General features: G+C 41.9%; 1 protein-coding gene and 1 long non-coding RNA gene across 2 annotated transcripts in view; one reads left to right on the forward strand and one right to left on the reverse strand.

The window, feature by feature from the left end:
• INPP4B (inositol polyphosphate-4-phosphatase type II B) overlaps positions 1 to 25605 on the forward strand; it is a 1970577-nt gene that overhangs the window by 437574 nt on the left and 1507398 nt on the right. The window lies entirely within an intron of this gene.
• The window catches only part of LOC144818947 (uncharacterized), an 83739-nt gene continuing 79147 nt past the window's right edge, over positions 21014 to 25605 (reverse strand). The window contains exons 2-4 of the long non-coding RNA XR_013607184.1: positions 21991 to 22097; positions 21880 to 21901; positions 21014 to 21400 (exon numbers count right to left, since the gene is read on the reverse strand). This is a non-coding gene — a long non-coding RNA (uncharacterized LOC144818947). The remainder of the gene's footprint in view (positions 21401 to 21879; positions 21902 to 21990; positions 22098 to 25605) is intronic.

A 25605-nucleotide genomic window follows, 5' to 3' on the forward strand; every position in this document is an offset into this window, starting at 1 on the left:
TGTATAAAATCACTGCATCCATGGAGTTCTATGGACAGAATTGCTTAAACCTTTTAAAAGGGATATTTTGAGTTATGTATATCGGATTTTGTCGAATTGGTCTTGTTTGGTTTAGATAAAGATTGTTTATTTTTCTAAACTGGTGTGGGGTTCATTTGTAGTGTTTTTACTGTGCTGCTATGTGTGTTATGTACAAATACTTTACACATTGCCTCTGAGATAAGCCTGACTGCTCGTGCCAAGCTACCAAGGGGGAGAGCAGAGGATATCTGGGTGTGTAACTCTCTTATCCTGACTAGAAGGAAGGGTTCCTACTTGGACAGGGTGCAAGCCACTGTCGACTAGAGACCCCCATTTCTAACATCCCCCCACATTGTTTTGTCATGCAGCCTGCACTTGAGTTTTGTGTCCTGAAGAAAACCTGCTTCGATGAGATAAGGAGACACGTCTTTTATGGGTTGAAATGCAGACGATATTTACAATATGTGCTCCTCAACTGCCCTTAACACATCTAAAAACGTATATGACTAATTCTATAGGCACAGATTACACAGAGCAACTACTACGGACACTTTATATACTTTATTTGTCTATGAGTTTGTGTTGATTTTGTTCAATGTATGTATCTTTCATGTGTTCACAGTTCGCCTACATGTTACTCAATGAGCAGCTGTGTTGTAACAAGCATAATATTGTAAACTGTGTGTATACTTCGTTACATGATTTTCAATACACAGAGTTAATCAATATTAATACCTGCTGGGAGTTATGACCTGCCTTGTGGTGCCAAATCCAATTCACCTGTGTGTGTTTTATCATGTATTGATGTGTCCTTATTAAAGGACAAAATAGGCTTTAGGGTCTTATTCACAGGACTAGACGTTTGTCTTTAAAAGAAATTATTGTTGCACTTTGAAACTATTTAGTGGCCTCTTACTTATTTTGCAACATCAAGCAGCTCACTGCACTACCAGACGTTCTGAGGTTTAGAGTCTCTTAAGCATTTCATATTTAGCTGTTGGGACTGTGAATTGTTACTTCACCATGGGAAAATATTTCAGAATTCAAATGCATGCCCCTATATTTGCAAAGAAATATTAAATAAGAACGTATTTGACTCTTCCCTTTGATCTTGAGGTTTCCTCTTATTTATTTATCGCTGTGTGCTTCAGTTTGTTGTTTTTCATTACTTTCTTTTTTTTGCTGTTGCAGCCCTTGCCATTTTTATGTTTCAATACTTTAAATGCAAGGCTTGTCTGTTGTTTGGAAGCTTCATTGCACCAATGGTACTTTAAATTCACAGTGTCTGACACAGCTAATGATGGCTGCTCCCTGGGTATTTTAGAGCTGTTGGTGGATGTGTGTGTTTGTTTCTTTCAGAAATGAAAGACTTTCTGTCTTTTATCTTGATTTAATATTCCCAGCTTCAGAAAGCGACAAGGAATCAAGATAAAGATTGTTGTGTTTTCAAAACACAGCTTGTTCCCATCAAGCTTTCCGTGTACCTTAAAATAATGCTATGCATAATGAGGCGTTGAAGCACGTGCTTTTTAGCTGGCATGATATCACTAATCACAGGATAAGTGCCTGGTTACGATAAGAGGAAGATCATTGGCAGCCATAAATGTGATATAATTTTTTTGTCATTTTAGTCTTAATTTCATTTATAGCTATGTTAGTTGTTTCTTTTATATATTTTTTTAAATAATTTGAAACAAAAACTGTGAAAGGAAATGTGCGTACCACAACTCTTGAGGGCCCATTATGAGGTCCCTGGAAAATGCCTGGGCAAAATATATGCTAGAATAAACAATTCACAATCACTCCTTTTATTTCCCCAGCAGTTTCCGGCAGTTACAGTTAGTACCCAGAATCGTTAGGACACGAATGGTGCCTGCATGGTATAGTGTTCAGTTGTGTTGCCCTGCTGTGAGTGCCCGATCATGTGTATCTGATATCCCAGTTTTGTATTTCAGCCGTAGCTTCACACTTATCTAGTGTGTGCGCCTAGGCCTAAGAACTAAGTTAGTCCCTTGAAATGAGTGATGTCGTGTACCTGTCATGTTACTGGACCTAGTGCACCAAGAGTGGCCTCATTGCACTGACAGTGTACAGTCATGCCTGTAATGAGTTTAGTACATAGTAGTGGTGGCAGCGTACCATGTTCTGTGAATCCATAGTTGTGATTAGACCACTGATCCACTCCTGTAAAATTCGGCTTCTATGCGTTAACCAGAATACTAGCACTAGCATCCCAAGCGTATGTTGTGCATATTTGAATGTGTAACCTTTGTGCTACATGGATTGTATGTATGAGTGAGCCAGAGTAATGGAGGTCTTTAGGATACATTTTGGGATGCCACTGGCCTGGCCATTTTCAGAAGATGTAGGTATAGTTGTTTTCCCAGACAGTGAAAGTGTATTACTGAAGGGGAACATAGAAACTTCAACTGGGAGAGACAAGGCTTCTTTTGAAATTGAACTAGACTCTACTTGAGTGGAGTTGCAGATTGGTCTTCCTGCAGCACTGCCATTTGGAGGATGATGGGGTGAAGGGCGGGGCAGCAGTCTTTGTTGTTGAAGGTGAAATGGTCCCATTAGGTGAGGCCATCTTTTTGTCTTTTGTCTGATCACTTTTTTTTCTTTCCAGTCTATTTTATTGAAGTCTGATGACAGCTAGATGCAGAAAACTCACATCTCTTTCTGCCTCTGTTGTGGGTGCTTCAGGCCTGAGACTGCTGTGCTATGAGGACCATTAGTCGCCACAAAGAGCAGCCTGAAAAGGGCACTAAAAAAACAGTTCTGAAATTGCACACAGTTGATCTGCATCTCCTCTCTACTTGGGCAGTATAAAAGTGGGACCCACGTATCCAATTCCAGATCATCTATGACCGCGGCGGGAAGTGATCCGCCGAGTACCTAGAGTGCTCTGCAACCACAACTGGTGTATGCCTGCCAGCCAGCTTCTCAGAGGTAAGGGGACATTTCCTTAATCTGTCTCTTGTTGCAAGAAGCTGTTCACCAGCCCTGAAGTGCCTGGAAACCAGCTTGCCTGCTATAGGAGAGAAGGAGCCTGCCAACACACCGGGGGTATCTAGGTGCAGCATTACCACGATATGGGCAGGGTCTGTCGGAAGAAAAGAACAGAGGTGAATGATCCAGATCAGCAAGATCTGAGAGAAGCTGGGCTTTCTTCCCGACGCCGGCCTGTGCTTGGGCACATTGGGACCAGCCGGTGTGTCCTGCCATGCTGCCACAAACACAGAACACTTGCCCACCTGTTCAAAGGGTCATCTGATGTCTATAAAGACCACAGCGACTGCCAGCAGGAACCTCGCTGAGCACTCAAATGCAGGGTGGGTGCCCAGAAGAAGTTGCACCCGAGTCAAACACAGAGATGGAATCAGGAAGTCACCGGACTACACAGGAAAACACAATAAACTAAGAAGCCAAATCTCACTTAAAGAGAACAGACCATGAACTGTGAAAGAATTGGTGAGTGCTCCTTCCCCATAACGGTGGTGGTGGGTGGGGAGGAATCTGTCAAGGGTACCGGCTGAAGCAGAAGAAGGTTACAGGGCTGAATCGCCAGTAGAGGGACAGCCTATCCCAGAGCTAAGGACACTAATTTACTTCCCAGTTTTATCTGTGTAGTAATCTGTTTTAGTGTGCATTACCGCACTTTTCTTCTTGAAAGTACAGCACTGAGTTGAATAATCAGTTATTGCTCTGCTATGTAATAGTTGATTCCTGATCTACAGCACTCTCACACTACCTCCCCGAGAGGCCTGTGACTATTCTCTATTACTGCCACTGCCACTGCGAGGCAAGTGGGGATTAACCTTGCAGATCCAGATTTACCATGTCAAACATTGCAAATTGCAACTGGCTCTGGGGACTAGTCCACTGATGTTTACCACTAGTTTTGAGCAGCTGGTAAACGTGGGGGTCACCACAGGTTTCAGGGGCCGCCGGAGAGAGTGTTTAATGATTTCCTATAATGTGGGCAGTACAGGTGCATCAGCACTGAGCCTCTACTCTCTTTCTATACCCTCAGTGTCTTGTGGTTTTACAAAGTGCATATCTGCTCCCAGTGTTCTCACACCCAGTAATTTCAGTGGAAGGAACACTGAATCACTAGGAATCAGCCATGCTTGCATCCTCAATGGGGATACTCCTCTGACTGGCTCATAATGAGGGGTCTACTCTTATGAAGAATAGACATAATATATCTCTTCAGCTACAATGGTGTTTCTCGTGATTGTATTGCTTTAAATTTAAATGCTTGGATTTTTAATTGTATTTATGTAATTCAAGATTTCATCATAATAACCTATTTTTATACAAACCTTTATACCATACATCTGCTCCTTTAAGAGCTGTAGGTAAGAGGTGATGATTACCCAATGTGTGGACTGCTTTCTGAAAGATGTACGGCTGGGTTTGCCTTTTCGGAAACAAGCATTAGACTCACTGAGCTATCCTGAGGGACGGTCTTTCTTTACATTGTTACCCTATCAATTATCCTCTAACATAGAAGGTCTATAAGACAGATGGTGTGAACTGAGATGCTAACATACCTTGCTTTCCTGATGTTGCATATCAAAAGAAAAGTAGGACAGGGAGTACCAGCAGATAGTGTTATGACCACTCTAGGACTAGGAATACTAGGAGAGAGCCCCTTTACTTCCCAGTCATTTAACCACCCCAGACCTGAGATGGAAAGTGTTGAGTATCAATTTTTGGGGAAACAAGGGAAAGCAGGGAAACAAATGGAGAACACAGGAATGCAGTCTGTAACATGGAAAAAAAGGATGTTATATCTTTCATACAGCATTAGGATAACAGTATCAAAAGTTCTTATGTTATACCGCACTGACTGACAAACATAGTGAAAGTCAATGTCCTTTCAGTAAATGGGGGGCGCGTCCCCAGGAGCTGAGTATGAGTAACTCAAAAACACGAATGTAACTGGTAGCACAGCGACTTGGAGGCCAGAGACTCCTAGAATGAAGAAATAATAAAACTGTTGCTGTTACAGCAGTGATGAAGCTGAGATACTCAAAGTAAGATGGCTCGGTAATTTCTGTCATGACATTTTGCAAAGTGATCTTGCTTAAATCTGTGACAAGAGGCAAGGTTTCAATCTTCATGTCTCTCCACAGAGTGGGGGACGGTCAGTTTGTAGGTGCATTTCGAAAGCCAGAATGTTTTTTGTGGGCACAAGAGAGGTGATTTGGTAGCTAAAAAATCTCATGCTATGCACAACTATGGTATATTTATGGGCCTCGGGAAGCTTACAGCCAGACATACGGTTATCCAATATAATGTGGATTGAAGGATGACGGTACTCAAGGCTCCTTATTTCTGAGCTCCATATCCACAGTTTCAGTGACACATCCTCAGAATACCGCACCTACTGAAGACTAAAGAAAGTGAGCACATAATGATCCGTTTACCACAGTAGTCAAACGGATTGGCAATGCAATCTACTTTCTTGAACTTAAGACTTCTTTTGAGATTGGACTGGAAAGCTGCAGTACTCTCAGTGCAGTTGAAGCAGTCTAAACCTGCAGTTCCTGGTAGTTGATGCAGCAGGCCAACAAGTACCGTTGCTGCATGTACAAAGACACAGGTAAGTAGAACTGCCCCTTTTTGCATTTAAAATATGATGATGATGATGAAAAAGCTTTATTCGACTTTAAAATACATAACATCATAAAAGCAACAAGTTCGATACAGTAACATTACAATCTAAAAAGTACATATATTTTAGCAGGTAATTAAGCTTTTCCTTTTCTTTAAAATACTTTAAAAAAAAAAACAGCATGACAGCTACACATGTTACGTCATTTAAAGACAATAAAAATAGTAAAGCTGGGTGGCATTGCCTCCAGGTACCATGTTTTTAAAAAAAAGGTTTGATCCATCTAGACCTTTCCAATGTATAAAATTTACAAAAACATATTGCATGCAGCGTAGATTGGGTAGACAAATTGTCACATGGGCATTTACACAAATTTCGACCCCAATCATTAACTTTAGGGAATGAGATTAAACGAAAGAAAACATCAAACCTGAACCTTGTTAAAAGATAGCGATCATAGGCCTCCAGGCACCAAATTAAATAGGGCTGAATTGTATATGTCACTAGGGTGAGATGATGCTGTGTTACGAGTTTTTTGTTCATTTCCACGCCTAGTCTCAGGGATTCAACATGATACCAGCATAACTGCTTCAGGTCCTTTCTTAAAATCCTGAGCAGTGAGTCTGGCTGATGGTAATACTCTGGTCTTCCTAAGTCCCTGGTAAATTTAAAAATATACATCAGCCAGGGTATCCTACTGGCCTTGTCCAGCCCCATACAGTCCTTTATCATGTTTCTGTTTAACAGAAGGCCAGGAGTAGTCCAAATTCGGTGCCAAAGCAAAACAGGTTGTATGCTAATCAAGTCAATAATATATCGAATCCCCAGCTCTGCATGACAATTAAATACAGGGGAGCTAACTGGGCTTGCCAAGATAAATCTTAAAAACACATTCTCTACCTTTTGTATTTCATGACACTTGTCGATACCCCAGATACCTGCTCCATAAATGGCTGTGCTGATGCACTTGGCCTGGTAAATTTTAAACAAAATTTCTGGAGGTCTCTTCCCCATCTTTTTAGAGAACGTAATAAGTGCCGCTGTAGCTCTCTTGAACATCAAGATCCTATTTCTGATGGCTGACCCCCAGGACCCAGTTTCTTCAAGCACGATACCCAAATAGGAAAAAGATTTGGTGTTAGCAATTTTTTTATTCCCGGCAAACAGACAACACTCTTTGTTCCTAGTTCTTCCACACATCATTACAAAGGTTTTAGATACATTTAGTTTAAGGCCCCTACTGTCCATGAAATTTAGATATGTATTCAGGGCCACTTGTAAACCTTTTTGTGTCCGTGACATGATCACGGCATCGTCCGCGTACAAGAGGGACACAATTTGTTGGTGGTTAACCTGTGGGGAGTCAGGTACTTCAGCCACTAATTTTTTTTCTAAATCATTCGTGTATAGATTAAAGAGAAATGGGGCGAGTACACACCCTTGCCTCACTCCCCGTTTTACCTTAAAAGGCTTGGTACATTCTCTTTTTGTGCCGAACCTCACTTTGGCCCTGGCCCCAGCATAAAGTTGTCTTAAAAAGGAGATTACCGCTTCTTCCACCTTCATGTCCCTCAGAATCTGCCATAATCGGTAATGAATAACACAGTCAAATGCAGCGCTTAAATCAACAAACACTGCATAAAGTTTGCCTTCCTTAGCCTGGGTGTACTTTCCTAAGAGCATAGAGAAATTTAGTACCTGTTCTACGGTACCCCGACCCTCCCTAAACCCATATTGCACAGGGGTTAAGATGTTGTTATCATCCGCCCATTGTTGTAGCCGATTTAAAATTACCCTCCCTGTAACTTTCATGAAAGAATCCAGGAGGGATATGGGGCGATAACATGCGGGATTTTCCCGGTCCCCTTTTTTAAATATGGGAATATTTATTGATTCAGCCCAAGTGTCAATAAATCCCAGTTCACAACTAGCATCAAGAACACTCTTTAATAGCGGGGACCATAACTCAGGCTAATATTTCAATAGGTCGATGGGGATACCGTCACCACCCGGGGCTTTATTACCACAACTTTGTGCAATGGCATCTTGAATTTCATTTACAGATGCCTGTAGGTCAATTGGGGTAAAGCCACCCCCACCAACCCCCAGTGTTTTCCTCCCCATATCAACCAATTTCTGCACTCCACCCGCATTATAGACCTCTGCGAAGAAGTCTGTCCAAGAGTCTTCCAATATTGCTACTTCTAATCTGGCATTGTCTCCTGGATTAAAAAACGGAGCCTTGAAAGCTGCCCAAAAGGCAGAACAGTCCCTTTTCAATGAAGCCTCATGTAATTTTACCCAGGCTTCATTCTTTATATTACTTTTCCGGGATTTTCTTGCCACATTATATGCACGCCTGCACTGGGTTATTTCTGCCTGAATTATTGGATTTTTACTCAATGCCCTCTTCAGATGTGCATGTGTGTTTTCGTACATGCTGAGTCAAACCACCCATTTTTGATCTGCGTCCCGCCTCTAGCTGGGCGCAAAAGATTCTTTTTAATGATCCTTGTGATATCTGTGAAGGAATCCAAGACCTCTCAGTGTAAGACCTCATCCTGAAGACATCTATTGATAGACGCAAATGCTTGTTTAATTATGTTGCTATTTGTAATCGCTGGATTACTCAAAGACCACCTAAGAGCATACCCGTTCTGTCTGCTTAAAATACAATTACTTGTCCAGGCCAATCTTTCTATCATGGAACAGTCTTTGTTTACAGGGAGCTGGATACCAAAGCCAAGAGGAAGTTGGAAGCTCAAACCTATAGTATATGTTGTAAAATCAGTTAGACGGTTTGAATGGGAATTAGTGATGGTGACAAAATCTATCAGTGTACTATGCCCTCTCCCCACATATGTGGGACTAAATTCGACCGGGGGACTACATTGCAGATTTACGAAACCCATATTAAATGAGGCCATCATGTCGTTGAGTGCATCACCCCCATTATTGTGCTCAAAGTGTGGGAGATTTTCCGATTTGTACATTTCATGATCGCCACAACCGCTCTGATACTGCCTGCAAAGATGGTGGTTAAAATCGTATCGATGGAATCCCTCGCTGTATTATCCACCAACTGTCTAATTTCCTTATTAAGGGCTTTTATCATGTCATTTACCAACCCCTTTTCAGTATTATTATACATATTAATGATTATTACCTCTGCCTTGGGGGTCACCTGAATTACAATAATTTGATACTCACTAGATGAACCCTCCGATTTCAAACATAATACCTCCAACAGGTTAGATACATAGACAGTCAGTCCGCCTTTACACCTCCCATACCTGGAAGGACTTGCTGGTACGTGAAATGTTTTAAACCCGTTGATGTGAATGGCTTCACGTGACCAAGTCTCCTGGAGGCAGAGTATGTCTATGTCCTTAATAAAGTCAGACCAAATTGGATTGTTTATTTTCGAGCGGAGTCCTGCAATATTCCAGAAAACAAGCCTCGTTCCTTTCTGTGGGAGTGCCCCTGGTTGATCCTTGGATAGATTTCCTGATGTGCAATCACCCTCACTATCAACCGTTAGATGTTCTGTTCTAATCTGAGAAGGTACCTCCAATGACTCCAGCAAAGGCTTTTCCCTGTGGGGATAACTCTCACAAATTACCTCAACTCGTTCTGCCACAGTTTCTAGTCCTGTTCTTAAAGCCTCCCTATTTTTGTTGGTTCGCCGTCAGTCAACTCCATCAAGCCCCCTCAAGACCGAGTAGCGATTAACCCCTTCAAAGCTAGGGAGGTGTACATCTGTTCTACTACGTTGGTGGTTAGGAAAAAATTTAGTAGGAAATTCCCAGCCATGACTAGTTGATTTTTGCGTGTACCTATTGTACCCGAACAAGACCGAGTAGCGATTAACCCCTTCAAAGCTAGGGAGGTGTACATCTGCTCTACTACGTTGGTGGTTAGGAAAAAATTTAGTAGGAAATTCCCAGCCATGACGAGTTGATTTTTGCGTGTACCTATTGTACCCCTCGTCATTTGCTCTGCTTAGGTTAAATCTGTTCAGCTCCCCATAAAAGTATTCAAGTGGGAGAATCTCAATACCCCTCCTATGTGTCTTAGCATTAAACGACATCTCACTCATGATACGTCTAACAGGGTCAGGTCTTCAAAACGATACAATCCCCTGCTTTATTCTTTTTGGTTCTCCCTATCCATGACACTCTATGAGCCATAATGATATCCTGCCAGATGGTATTGCCCTCTGAGGTGTTATTTGTAATCCAGTGGACCGCCTTGTTTTTTAGCTGGCCAAAGTTCTCCCTCGTGCCTTCATTCAAAACAGGGACGTTCACTAATACAAAAACCAGGGGTACTGATTCTGGCGGGAGACTGATTACTGGCAAGGCAACCTGTGCTGACCTTCTGGATTCTACAATCCCCCCCCGTGTCCTTATTCATCTCTGTATCAGATAATTGTGTGGTGGCTGGATTAAGTTCTTGGGGTTTACTTGCTATAGGGAGTAGAGTTTGGGCAGTATTACTTATACGGCCTGTGCGAGCCTTATTTATGGTGCTTGATATTGGGACTTTAGGATCTATATTAGTGCTTGACAAATTCCCCCTATCACGGATTGGCTTAGATAATGTTAATGCATCAAGCCTACGTGTGTTATCGTTGGCTAATTCGCTCAGGTTATCAATCTTTCTGTTTATAGCTTTCAGCCTTTCAATCAGGGGAAGGATAAACGAATGCAACAAGTGCGTCATGTTGGTAAAAGATAGCACTAACTCATCCTCTTCCTTGGAGTTTGTGGCTATGTTTTCCGCCTGTCTAATATGGGCACTAGGGACTAACGGGACTTTAGTGGACTTTTTTGGTTTTTTAAATATGTTACTAGATTTCCTTAAGAGTGATGCATTTGGATAGCTAGAAATCCTTGAAATCTTAGGTTTTCTACCCACTTGGCGTCCCCCCTCCTCTTCCTTTTCCCAGTTAGCTTTGTGCATGATGATACTTTTTCTAAAACCAAAGGAGTATCTGTTGACTGTAGGCCTTTCCTTGGTTCAATCGGGTAAAACCCCTTCGGAAGAAGCGCTACTACAGGAAGAAACATTCAAAGGTGGAGCATCTTCGCCCCCTGTGAGATAGTCAAATTGTAGGTCAAGTTTATCCAAGTCAATAGGGCTACACGTGAGTAGGGTAGTTGGTGCGGAGGTGACCGGTGAGATAGCATTTATCAAACCGCCTAAGGAGGAGCGCTTGGCACTCAGAAGTTCCATGGACAGACGCTTCTCTGTTAGAGCGATTGCTCTACCCACAACTCCAGCAGCTCTAGTAAAAAAGTCATCGAGGGTCCCAGTTGATTTTCCCCCAGCGTGAGCAGGTGTAAGGCAGCGCCTCCGCTCCATATCCAGAAAATATAACGAGAGCAGTCAAGGATAAGATAGATGGATCATAAGAGGGCTTTCCCGAAAGTGAAGACTTTAGAGGGCTAGCCCAGCCCAGCCTTGACCGGCCCTGGACGGCCGTAGACGGCCCGCCCTTTGCCCGGGCTTCGCCCGGCGTCCCGCGAGACGGGGCTGTCCCAGATTTTATGCGCCTCCTAGCGCGATGTGGACATGCCCGGAATTATGGGGATAGTAGTCCCACACGCCACACAGCGGCCACACCGAGGATCTTGGAGGTGCGGCGGTGGGAAAGCAGCGGGAATACGGCGGGCGTTCAGCTCCCCCGAACTGCAGGTACTGTCTGCACTCGTCAATTACCACAGGAAAGGCTAAAATATGTTCAAGGGTAAGTGAACGTAACTGCTTAAAATGTCACCAGGCCACAACAACTCAATAGTTCAAGGGCGGGGAACGAAGATAGGATCTATATGATAAAAACTCAGACAGTGGCAAGGAAAGAGGGAGAAGATGCAGTTGAGGAGCAGCTGAAAGTGGTGGTTTGATGATAAAAAAAAAACACACCACAGAACAATCTGCAGGAGTATATGAGGCACCCTTCTTTGCAATTTGTAATCTTTCCTGCAGTAATGCTTTCCTCCAGTGCACGAATCATGAACCAAGCCGTTAGACATTAGCTGGGCTCTTTGCCATGTGCAGTACTGTGTATAAGGGAAATATGGAAGCTGTTTGCGCGATATATTGTGAATTCCACATCTCTTAGAGGTTTTTGGATTGTGATGGAACCCGGCTGCTCTCAAAAGAACGATAGATTTAACCCAGATCTTTTGACTGGGGGTGAATGTATGATTTATTCAGCATTCCTTCCATCATTTGGTTGTGTTGCACTTTTTGCCCTAAGTGGGATGGGTATGCCCAGACGTGAGTCCCTTGCTCACTGTGTACTGGATTCAAGCTAGCCTGGCTGATGAAGGTTAATACCCTGAAACTGGTCCCAGGATGCTTGTTTCCAGTCCAGTGAGGAACCTGGTTTGGCAGTTCGGGCTCGACTGTTCCCATGAGGCACAGGGTCAACACTGATTTGCATATGGCTGGGTCTAGACTGGGGTGGCATAGTAAGCAAAAGAACAATGGATTTAACCCAGATCTCTTGACTGGGGGTGAATGTTTGATTTATTCAGCATTCCGTCCATCATTTGGTGGTAGCACTTTTTGTCCTAAGTGGCATGGGTATGTCCAGACATGGGTCCCTTGCTCACTGTGCCACTGGATTCAAGCTAGCCTGGCTGATGAAGGGCAATACCCTGAAACCGGTCCCAGGAGGCTTGTTTCCGGTCCAATGAGGACCTGGCTTGGCAGTTCAGGCTGGAACTGTTCCCATGAGGCACAGAGGCGAGTCTGATTTGCATATGGCTGGGTCTAAACTGGGGTGGAATGGTGAGCAAAAGATCAATGGATTTAACCCAAATCTCTTAACTGGGGGTGAATGTATGATTTATTCAACATTCCATCCATCATTTGTTTGTGTAGAACTTTTTGCCCTAAGTGGCATGGGTATGTGATCTAAAGGGCGCACATGGCATTGAGCGCATGACCCCCACCAGGCGCATCCCCAAGACCAATATTAGCGTGGTTCCTCAACTTCCTGGATAGGGATATGATCCTGAGGGAAGCTAGAAGATTGGGAGAAGTACGACATGACAACTCAAAAATAATGATCTTCCCAGATTATAGTTGATAGGTGCAACTTCAAAGGGGGACATTTGACGCAGTGAGGGCCAAACTTAGAGCCCACAACATATAGTATATGTTTCCTGCAAAACTTAAAGTCATCTTCATGGGTAAGACATATTTTTTCCAGTCTCCTGAAGAGGCCTGGGCATGGGTAGAAGAAAAAGCCAATCCTCCAGCCCCCGGGTGATAAACAAACTGGATCACGTCCGCCAAACACAACACATGCCAGGTCACCTGGAAAGACACCTCGCAAATGCAAAGTCGAATGCCAGAGAAGCCAGGCCACTGGGGGAACCCCATATCCGCTAAAAGGAACAACAAGATCTGGCAGTGACCCCAGGAAAAGAGGGACACCCCACATATCACAGACACCGTAAGGAGCAGATGACTCCACCATACGAGAATCTGTCTCTGAATCAGAAAATCAAGATGCTTCCTCAGATAATGAGACCACACACCCGCTGGTTGCTGAAATAAGAAATATGGAGCACAACTTAAACTCTGAACAGCCAGCACCACAGGAGGAAACTACAGACCCGCCAAAGTCAGGAGAATGAACGACACAGTGGCTCCAGCAGACAAGGCTGGAGAGCTGCACTATGAGACGACATACCTGCTGTGGCCCCCTCATGGTATCAACGCCTCGAGTTCTCAAGGGGCAACGAAGAGATGCTTTACAAAGTAGACTGTTTAAATTTCAGGCTGTGAGAGTTTGAACTCATAGCACAAAAGTTGTTTTACGGGGGAGGCCAACATACCTCTCCTTCTCTTACATATGGACACATGATGGTTGGGGGTCAAGTGATGTGAGAAGGCTGCGGGGGATAGGCAGGGAGTTTATTGGGAGGGTTGGGGACTGAATGGCCCACTATTTAGAAAGAATTGTTTTTGCACAGTTCTGGTGAGACATGGTATAGACATTGAAAGAAATATTCTCAGTACATGACACACATATGGATAGGGAAAACAGAAGATAAATACCACCCATGCCGGGCCCCAAAGATAGTCCAACCCTCATGTGCTTGACTTGGAATGTGAATGACCTTGGAGATAGAATAAAAAGGGAACAGGTGCTACGCCATATTAAATGCCTTCATCCAGACATGGTGATGCTCCAGGAGACTCACCTACAAGGCACCAAATGCTGGTTCCTGGGGAGAGGAGCAGACAGAGTTTTGGCACGCACAGGTTACACCACTGGATGCCGAGGGGTGGTGATCATGATAAGAAAGACACTTTCTTTTGACACGACTTTCATATGGACACACTCCGGTGGAACATATGCCGAGGTGACGGGTACTTAGGGCAGACTGAGACTCACCCTGATCTGTGCTTATGCCTCTCTGTGATTGCAGACATGCACACTACACAAAAATCACAGAAATCCTTGTGGAAGCCCCGCCTCACTACATATGATAGAAGGGGAGTTCAACCATGTGATGGACATGTCCCTAGACTGCATCAGAGGCAGACCACAGAAGTTACCACCTACAGCACTGGCACAATTGAGAACACAATGGTATTGGTAGATGCATGGCAGATACTGAAACCGCAGGCCAAACAATACTCATAATATTCCGTGGCCCACAAGATGTATTCGAGGCTAGACTACATCCATATTCCAAAGGGTGAAGTGGAGAGGTCCAAGAAATAAAATTCCTAGCCAGGGGGCAGTCTGATCACTCACCACTGTGGATTAAGCTGGGGAACAGAAATCAGAAACAGCAACCACAATGGAGGAATCCATTGTCGCGGGCTAAGGACCGACACTGCGCTCTTCTTTAAAGTAAACAAGGGAACGGTTGAATCAAGGGTCACACTCTGGGAGACATACAAAGCGGTGTTAAGAGATAGGTTGCAAAACTGCATAGCGTGGGAACGGAAAAAAGAAGTGGAACGGATAGAGACAATAGAACACCAACTCCTAACACTAGAAAAGATGACAGCAACGGGAGACACTTAGACAGGAGTATATAGATCTAGCGCACAATGCAGCTAGGGACCAGCAATTAGCATTAAGCCACTCTCCATTGACTATACGACACAGGAGATAAAGCCAGGAAACTCCCGGTCTGGCTTGGCAATAAAGAAATAGAAAACAGATGGGTTCAGTACATAGTAGATGGACAAGGACAGGAACACATAACTGATAAACAGTTTGCGACAGTGTTCACTACATACTATAAAGACTTCTAAAAGGATAAACCCTTATCTGACACCCCTGAAATAGAGACCTATTTGAAAGAATTAGAGACCCTGTCTTTGGAAAAGACAGATAGAGAGGCACTTGATGAGGACTTGTCCTTGCAGGAGGTCAAAGGGGCAATAATGAAACTCCATACACGGAAAATCCCGGGGCCTAATGACCTGCCTGTGGAACTATAGAAGAGATGCTCAGATCTCCTGAGTACCCACCTGCTCGACCTCTCACTTACCACAATTGTGACCATGCATAAGGAGGGAAAGGAGAGGAACAGATGTGAGTCTTATCGTCCAATCTCCCTCCTAAATGTTGAAGTGAAGGTCCTAGCGACTATCCTGGCCACAAGACTAAGAAACGTCATAACATCGCTGGTCCATTGGGACCAGTCGGGCTCCGTGTCCAGTAGGGCAACCAGGTGGAATCTCAGGAGAAAACATAACTGGATAATGGCAGCTAGTAAGCAAGACACACATATTCCTATCATCAGACGCTGAGAAGGCATTTGATGGAGTACACTGGTCCTTCCTAGAGGCCACTCTGGTCAAATTTGGTCTAGGACCAAAATTCTGAAAATGGATGGCTCTGCTGTATAATTCTCTTAGAGAGATAGTGAGAGTGAACAGTAGGATATCGCAGGGGTTCCCAATTGGTGTGGGACTAGGCAGGGATGCCCCCTTTCTCCTCTGCTGTTTGCACTAATGATAGAGACACTGGTGTGTCGAATTCAACAGCACTCCAAACTTCAGGGCTTTAGGATCACAGCAGAGGACACAAGAGAAGAAAAAGTATCTCTATATGCAGATAGCATCTTGCTGTACATAACCAAACCCGAAAGCTTGATCCACACTGTCTTCCAGACCATTGAAGTCACTCAGTCTACAAGGTAAATTGACACAAGTCGTTGGCGTACAGTCCCAGATCCCTGAAACACTGGCCTCCCCTACCGGAGGACTTGAAGACATTAGAGGAAGGCTTTAAATACATGGGGATTTTTCTCACAACAGATAAGGACCTCAGTGACGAATACAATGTTTCATGAATAACACGTAAGTTTAAAGAGGACGCTGAAAATTGAAAAACACTATAATGGGAAGGGGCTCAATGATCTCACTGCCTCAGTTCCTCTATGCCCTACAGAACGGATCACTGACATAATATAGAATGACAAAATATAGACTTACCAAAATATAGTCACCAAAATATAGGATGCCAAAATATCGAATTCCTATCTACAAACAGGTAAGTACAAAAATATCGAATCCAAAATATAGTCTGTAAAAAATATAGTCAGTCAAAATATCGAATTTTTTTAAATGTCTTAAAAGTAATTTAAAATTAATGAAATAATAAATATAATTAACTAAAACATACTTACAAAATACTCAAATAACCTTAAAATTAAGATATACTTAATTTAAGTTATTAATAAAAAATTTACAATATTTTACCGTAGGATAGCAGGAGGGTAACATTTAATATTACCACTCCAGTTAGTGCAACAGTAGGGAAAGCGTTGGATAGCGTAGGGGTAAAAAATACTATTCCCACTCCAGAGAGTGCAACAGTAGCGAAAGCTTTGGATAGCGTAGGGGTAAAAATTACTATTACCACTCCAGTGAGTGCAACAATAGGGAAAGCGTTGGATAGCGTAGGGGTAAAAAATACCTTTCCCACTCCAGAGAGTGCAACAGTAGGGAAAGCTTTGGATAGCTTAGGGGTAAAAATTACTATTCCCACTCCAGAGAGTGCAACAGTAGGGAAAGCGTTGGATAGCGTAGGGGTAAAAAATACTATTCCTACTCCAGTGAGTGCAACAGTAAGGAAAGTGTTGGATAGCGTAAGGGTAAAAATTACTATTCCCACTCCAGAGAGTGCAACAGTAGGGAAAGCGTTGGATAGCGGGAGGGTAAAAAATACTATTCCCACTCCAGTGAGTGCAACAGTAGGGAAAGCATTGGATAGCGTAGAGGTAAAAAATACTATTCCCACTCCAGAGAGTGCAACAGTAGGGAAAGCGTTGGATAGCGGGAGGGTGAAAATTACTATTCCCACTCCAGTGAGTTTAACAGTAGGGAAAGTAATGATTTAATATATTATTAAAAATAAATTAAATATCAATACCAATAAAACATTAGTTGAAATTAATAACCAATTTAAAATATGTAATAATTAATTAGAAATACAACTACATATTAGTTATTATTTAACAACTAATTAATTTTCAATAACAAAAACGAATTAATAATAAAAATTAATACCAATTAAAAATTAACAGTAAATTAATTATCAATACACAAAAAGTATTTTTAATATGTAATTAATTACAATTACATTACTTCCCACCCTATTCCCCTATAAACCCACATCCCACTACAGAAAATACATTAATACAATTATCATAATTATCAAATATTTAATTAATACAAAATAATTACCAATTATTAAAATTAATTGCCAATTAATAGAAATTAATTACCAATTAAAAATTAATTAACAATAAATTTAAAATCAATACCAATAAATGAAAAAATTATTTACTTAATTACAATTAAATTACTTCCCACCCTATTCCCCTATAAACCCACAACCCGCTACAGAAAATAAATTTAGAAAATTAACATAATTAACAATTAATCAATTAATACACATTAATTGGCAATTAATAAAAATTAATTACCAATTAAAAAATAACAATAAATTCAAAATGAATACCAATAAATAAATAAAAATATTTAATTAATTACAAATAATTACTTCCCACCCTATTCCCCTATAAACCCACTACAGAACTAGAAAGCAAAATTTAATTAACAATTAATAATAATTGCTAAAAATTAATATTTAATTTAATATAATTAAATTACTTCCTACCCTATTCCCCTATAAACCAACAACCCGCTACAGAATTAAATTACGCAAAAATTAAATAACAAAAAATTCATTACTTAAAATACATTAAACATACATTACAAAAATTAATATACACTTTTCACACATATACTAACATAAAAACACTTTAAAAAAATTGATATTATTAAAAAATCGATATATTTAATGCCTATATTGTATACTTCGATATTTTGACTTCTATATTTTGAAAATCGATATTACTTACCTTAAATTCGATATTTTTAACCACTATATTGTGTCCATTCGATATTTTGTCCATTCTATATTTTTACTTCGATATTATGTCCATTCTATATTTTGGAATCGATATTATGACTGTTTACCCTACAGAACACCTATCATACCATCCTGTGGACAGTATTCTGAGATATAGAGGCTGAGCTGCGTTCACTGCTATGGCTGGGGAAACACCCACGAATAACGTTATGCACACTACAGAGGAACCCGTACAATGGGGGTCTTGTAGTACCTTACATAGCAGCATACTATTGGGCCGAACATCTAATGACCATAAATGACTGGATACGTGCAGCTGGGGATCATATACGTTAGAAAGAGAAACACTGTCACAGCGCACGTTTACCCACTCCCTCTATGGGGATCAGGGAAAATACAGCCTCCTACCGGGCATACGAACCACACTGGAAGCGTGGAAAAGGGCTACCAAGACCCTAGGATGAGATCATAAGGTGACTAAAGCAACGCCACTCTGGAAAGGGAACTGGCTGAGAGAAATAGGGAATCTGAAAGGCTTCTGACAATGGGACATAGTTGGAATCTCGCCAGTGTGAGACATCATAGATAAAGGGGCTCTAAAATCCTTTCCCGCACTCAACACAAAATATCAACAAAATATCAACTCCAGACCACCCAACTCTTCAAATACGCACAAATAAGACATGCATGGGTAACAGAATCCTTGAATGTAGAGAACCTCTCGGAATATTTGCCACTAGAAGGTCGCTTATTGCAAGAGTCCCTCACCCACAAAGCAGTAGCCCTCAGATATAAAATGCTGAACAACAACATGCCGGAGAACCAGGTAAACTCCAAATTAATTGGGAGGAGAAAGTGGGAGAAATGGACAACGTAGACTGCAAAGCTGCTCTCCTGCACCCCAGAGAGGTGCCAATCAGGGCACGACTACTACATATCCAATTTAAGATACTATATAGGATTTACTTTGATAGGGCCAAGATCCAAAAAATAGGACGAGACGGAAATCCAAACTGCTTGTGGTGCCATTGGGAGCCGGGACATTTTTATCACACACTATGGAAATGCCCCAATATACAGATATACTGGTACAAGATTATTCTTTAACTCAATGAGGTGCTCCAGGTTTCCCTCCCCCTAGACCCGAAAATACTCCTACTAGGAATAAACAGTGAAGTAGACATACCAAGACCACAACTACTGTTCAGTGCTTTAGTGGTGGTGAAGAGTAACAGAGCACGACATTGGGAAGCACAGGATACCCCAACACTTAACCGCATGCGTGCGGTGCAGATTTCCACGCTGCGCTGAGTTTTAAAAAAACCCGCGGTTCATGACAAGCTCAGCTCGTCATGAGCGTATGAGAGGCGTAACTCATGACGAGCTAAGCTCGTCATGAGCGTCGAAGGGGTTAAGGAATGGAAAATAAGGATGGACCAATGTATGGCAGCAGAAAGGGTGACGTATAATAGTAGAGGATGTCCATGCAAGTTCCGAAAGGTATTGGGAAACTAGATGCAACATTATGGATTGGATTTCGTTGACGAACCCACTCAAGCCGTAATGGGGACTGAGACATAGCCACAATGAAAGGGAAGTGAGAGGAAGAGGGGACCACCATAAGAAGAAGGTGGGAAAAGGAGCAAATGAGTGTAAGAAATACTGAAGAAGGCACATGTACAGGGAACAAACTGAGAACCTAAATAGACAAATGTTTATGACTTGTGAAATTGTTGTGTTGTTACCCAAAGAAAATCAATACAAAATATTTAAAAAAAATAAAAAACAATAAGTACATACACACACAAAAGGTGTAATATAAGTGAAATAGGTTTTGATATTGTTCTTTCTATTCATTGAAATATGACCCTCTATCACTTGTACATCGATGTTTTGCTATCAGTAGCCAGCTTTTTTTAGATCATGACTTGGGAATAGACTAACATGAATAGGTAATATTGATATGTAGCTGAAGAACGTACTCCAGAAAAGTAGAATGGTTGGAAGAACCTGGCACACGAAGCTACTGACTGAGAATTGGAGCAGCAGGTACCATGGAACATGATTCAGCACAGCCTGATGAAAAAAAATACATAGGTTAAAGACTGGTCATGCACATGTGCACCAACAGTTTGTGCTGCATTGTTCTGCCTCATAGCTGAGATCACCATGGACCATGCTGTAAACTGACACTTGCTCACTTTTGCATTTAGATCCGGAAGCCTAAGCTTAGTTACTTACATTCATTTGGTTAATCCTGGAATACTATGAGAAACTCAAGGTGCCAGTTTCACTTTTTTATGCATGTAAGTTTAATTTATGTGCATAACAAATTGACATTCCAAATCTTAATTCACCAAATCGGATTAAAGATACTTATGACTACTGATGTTTGCAAATAGTCCATTAGTATGATGCGTTTATTGCTGTGGTAATTTTATACGTGGGGGTGGGGACGTAGATATTCCCAAGATAGGTGCAGTACCAAGGAGGACCTCCAAATTGTATTCAACAACAAAGGCAGAAGATTTAGATCATTGCAAAGGTTTTGCACTTCCATTCCCATCTAAGAGATGACATGTATGTCACTCCTACATACCTTTATCAGTAGCCAAGACAGAGACCAACTTTTGAAATTCATATTGAATTTTATGAACACTGAAACCATTTCTGATCTCTCAAATTGCAAAAACCCTGATGAATGCATTTTGAAAGCCAGAGTTAACATTTTGATTTTTAATCTCTTCATTATATGGTTACTCGAAAATAGTCTATCTCCTTGAATGTCCTCCTATGATATGTAGAACAAATCATTAATTAGAGCTTGGGTAACCAGTAGAATTTCAAAGTTCAAGATGTTTTCCATTGTAAGAATCAAGCCTAATATTTAATAGGATTTGGTGCACAACTTTAATCTGAAAGAGATAGTGTCCATGACATTTAGCTCACCCATGCATAGCATGAACCTTTGTTTTAGTAAGAGTATTTAACAAGCATTTACAATCCAATGGTCTCTGCATTATTAAAGGTAGAGCTATTGGCATTGCTCATGATATTTTTTTCCATTTAAAAAAAAAAAACATAAATAAATGGTATTGTCATTTCCAATGGCAATAAAATTCCTAACTCCCAAGCACACGTATATTCATAAGATTGAGTTAACATATTCAGAATTTCACAAATATTAAATGCAACAAGATATCAGTCAACAATTTCAATTTTCAAATGTAGTCCTTGTATTGTTTTAATTCAGATTTCTTCCCAACAGCAAACAACAGCCAACACGTTTTGTCGCTACAGATAGTAGTTCCGCGACTTTCTCAAGGCTGCATAAAAATAGATATACACAATTGTATAGTATTTCTTCACATCAGTATCTATCATTTAACCCTAAGCACAATAGTGAGATATTATAATAAACAGACAGTGCACCCGTTATGGTATAACCATTAAGAGGCTAAATATTTGTTCACATTCTTACATTCATTTCAATTGTTTGATTATGTCCGTTACAGAAAAACATTCATGTTACGGCTTGTGTATAGTCTAAACATACCGTGATGGAAAGAGCAGAAACCAGTGGTTCCAAATGGTTCATGATATCTCAACCTTACTACCCAGAAAAGCAAAGTTAGAAGCCAGTTCTAGAATTTAGTGATAGATCAAGTCGATCCCAATTTGAAATAGGCTATTTCATGCAAGATACTAAGAAGTGTTAATGAAGAACGGAAGTTGTAAAAGTCAACAAAGATCTGTTAGTAGAGATCGCTAGTAATTAATTAATAAGCGGGAATATTAACGATACCTAAGAATTCCTGTGGTGTGCCCTGTAATAAGTAAAATTTGTATTACTTATAATATCTATTGACAAACTTCATTTTTAGTAAGTAAGTATCGAAATTAAAATAACACCTACTCTCTGCTTGGTGATATTTCCAACCCACACGTGGGTTCCAAGTGAGGAAAAACGATATAAGTGCGTTATTTCCCTTTTGTTCTGTGTCGAGTGTTCGTTCTTCAATTCTAAAGTTTTAAGAAATAATGCATTCAGTATCCTCTTCTAACGTCTTTGAATATGGTATAATAACACACATTAGGCAGAAATATACCGTAAAAAGGAGCAATTCGCTAAAGACGTCGAACTGACATTACTTGTCGGCATTATAAATGGTGAACGTATTCATCGAAAATTCAATATGTCTCACTACGGAGGTTGGACAAGAATTGATAGCGTAATAATTCTTCGATAAGTTGATACGTCCCCTATTCCCACAAGAGAAACATACAATTCTACCAAGCGTTTCATAGACTCGATATTGGGTATTTCCTTACCTCTAATCTCAGCTAGAGTAGCGCTGATCCAAGGTTTACGCCATGTGTGTTTGGCGTCTGCGGCCCTGGTGTAGTCCGCCTCTCAATCAAATAGATATCCTTCTATCAGCGTCTCTGATTGGGTAATGTTCGTAAGCCAGGAAATTAAAGTAGGACTATAAACTAACTCAATGAAGTGGCCATATTGGTAGTACTTTATTGTGATAGATTACTAAGAGTCTTTTATCAATCCAACTAGTTATGAAGTGATGCATTTTCAACTCACGCTCTTAAACACTTATTCATTGGTTATGAAAGGTCACGAATATTATATCTATAGAACGAAGTAATCCGTGCTTGACTCACGCTCATAATCGCTTAACCATTATTTATGAAAAGTCAGAAAAGGTCATCTTAATCTATATGGTTAGATTTGAACCGACCACTGTCATGATAGAAAATGAGTTCATAACCTAATGTTAATATGGGAAAAGATGTACCCTTTAATTTCCTGAAATCAAGTCAAAATATGATGTATTTGTCTCTGCGTGTACATAAAGTGTTAATCAAAGTAAAATATAATAGAATGCATTTCTGAGGCTATGTAAGGGAAATATGTAGAACCAAGAACCTTCCATCAATAAACATATTCACATTTAAAGAATTATGGAGTCAAAGGTCATTCTGAGCAGAATTCTTAACAGTATTACCCCCTATTTTCAGCATCAACTTATACATTTCAATAGAAAATTGCATAACAGACTCAATCTAACTTAATTATATGCAATATCATTCATCTGTTATCTCCTAAGAAATAGTGCAACTCCTGGTCGATATTCAGACCACACTCTATGCTACGCATCTTAAGTATCCACATAGCTTCTCTCCTACGTAGCATAAGTTCCCTATTTCCCCCTCTCGGATGTCTTTGTACATGATCTATCTTATGTATATACGTGTGCTTGGGAGTTAGGAATTTTCTTGGTGAGAGATTAGTCTCTTGATTTATGGAGTTTGTGTGGTTCTCCATTCCTTTGAGCACTGTGTTAATAATTGTGAATTGAAAACAATTTAGTGCGAATCTAAATCCAAAGCGCCACTGAACCTATAAGTAACCACGTTGCTGTTTGTTGAGACAATCCAATGGCAATAGGTGAGCATTAGAGAGTAGTAGAGAGTATTCGCGGACACAGAGCCACACACAGACAGAGCCGCGCGCGCACACACATTGGCAGAGCCGTGCACACACACACAGACAGAGCCACGCACACACACACACACACAGACTGAGCCACACACACACACAGACAGAGCCACACACACACACAGACATAGCCACACACACACACAGACAGAGCTACGCACGCACACAGACAGAGCTACGCACGCACACAGACAGAGCCACGCACGCACACAGACAGAGCCACACACAGACAGAGCCACACACACACACACAGACAGAGCCACGCACACACACACACACAGACAGAGCCACGCAGACACAGCCACGCAAACACACACAGACAGAGCCACGCACACACACAGACAGAGACAGAGCCACAGGCAGACAGTGCCTCACACACACACAGACAGAGCCTCACACACACACAGACAGAGCCACGCACACACACACAGACAGAGCCACGCACACACACACGCAGACAGAGCCATGTACACACACACACACACACAGACAGAGCCACGCACACACACAGAGAGAGAGCCACGCACACACACACAGACAGAGCCACAGGGCACAAGTCCTAAACAAGTCCTAAACGAGAGCGGGACGGAAGAGGGCTGCGGGCAGAGGGAAGGGGGGCGAGGCAGTGGGAAAGTGCAATGGCTACCAGGCTAGAGACTCTTGTTAATGACTCAGTGTGAGGGTGATCGAGGTCACTGAAGGAAACATGCTGGGGCCTCAGTGGTCTTCAACAGGAGACTGACAGAAGTACTGGGATGCATGGCTCTAATCAAGTATGAAGGAAGGAGGATACCATCTAAAGAAAGGGATGCCAATCACTTGAAGTTTGTAAGAAAGGGCTGAAGCAAAGTGCACAGACTGATTGGAGTGCAGAGTGCCGCTCACTCAAAGTATGAGCTTCACGGTCAGAAAGGCGCAGGAGCACAGTGCACTTACAGAAAGGTGCAGAGCACCATTTACAAGGGTCCACAGTAAGACCTTTGCACAAGGGAGCCCACTGTCACCAGGCCGCTGCGCACCACTTTCAAGTGGCTGCACAGTAAGAAGGGTGATGGAACCATTCACATGGGGGGTCCACAGCAAGGGCACCAGACCAGAGTGCCCAGATTCGTAAGGGTGCAGGGCACCTTTACTGACACTTGTGAGTTCCACAGACAGAAGGGTGTGCGGGAGCTGAGCAGATATTGAGAGGATCACAATTCACTAAAATGCATAACGGCCAACATTAAGAAGCATGCGGGGGCACACTGCACAGTTTAAGAATGTTGCAGGTAACTGTTCACTGGGGTGTTTCAAGTAGAAAGGGTGCAAGGGCAAAGTGCATAAATTCATACTGGCGCAGGGCACAGTTCATTCAAATGCACGACCCTCCACTATCAGACAAGTGTGGGGCACTGTGCACAGCTTGAAAGGGATGTAGGCAATTCCAAAGGTGCAGCCCGCTGTTCAGTAAGCACCCGAATTTCCACAGCCAGAAGGGTGCCAGGGCACACCACAGAGACGGCATTTCTTTAGTATTACTGTTCGGAACGGGGCTGGTTCACAAATGCACTATTTAACTTGAATAAAACAAACTTAAAGTCGAGTTTTAACAGTACAACCCCGTAAGAACTAATCAGATATCATCCCCAAAGAATGGCACCTGTCCTCATTTTGTAGATGCAGTCTCTGCCTTATCTCCAGTCTGACAAAACATTCACCATTGTGTCTTCACTTTCTTACATTTTTTTGTATTTCAAATGATATTGCAAACATGTCAGACACAAAAAATCATAACTGGACTCAGAACTTTCTTCTAAACTGTTTTTGAACTCCTAAACAAGTCCTAAACGAGAGCGGGACGGAGGAGGGCTGTCGGCAGAGGAAGGGGGCGAGGCGTGATCAAGGAGAGCTGCGGGCGGAGGGAAGGGGGGGCGAGGAGAGATGAAGGAGAGCTGCACGGCGACCTAACATGCACCGCAAAGCCCTTTTGGAATATAGTGCAAAATTAAATGTATTATCTCGGTGTTGCTGGGT

Source organism: Lissotriton helveticus, chromosome 2_1 (genome assembly GCF_964261635.1).
Source record: "Lissotriton helveticus chromosome 2_1, aLisHel1.1, whole genome shotgun sequence".
Classification (NCBI taxonomy): domain Eukaryota; kingdom Metazoa; phylum Chordata; class Amphibia; order Caudata; family Salamandridae; genus Lissotriton; species Lissotriton helveticus.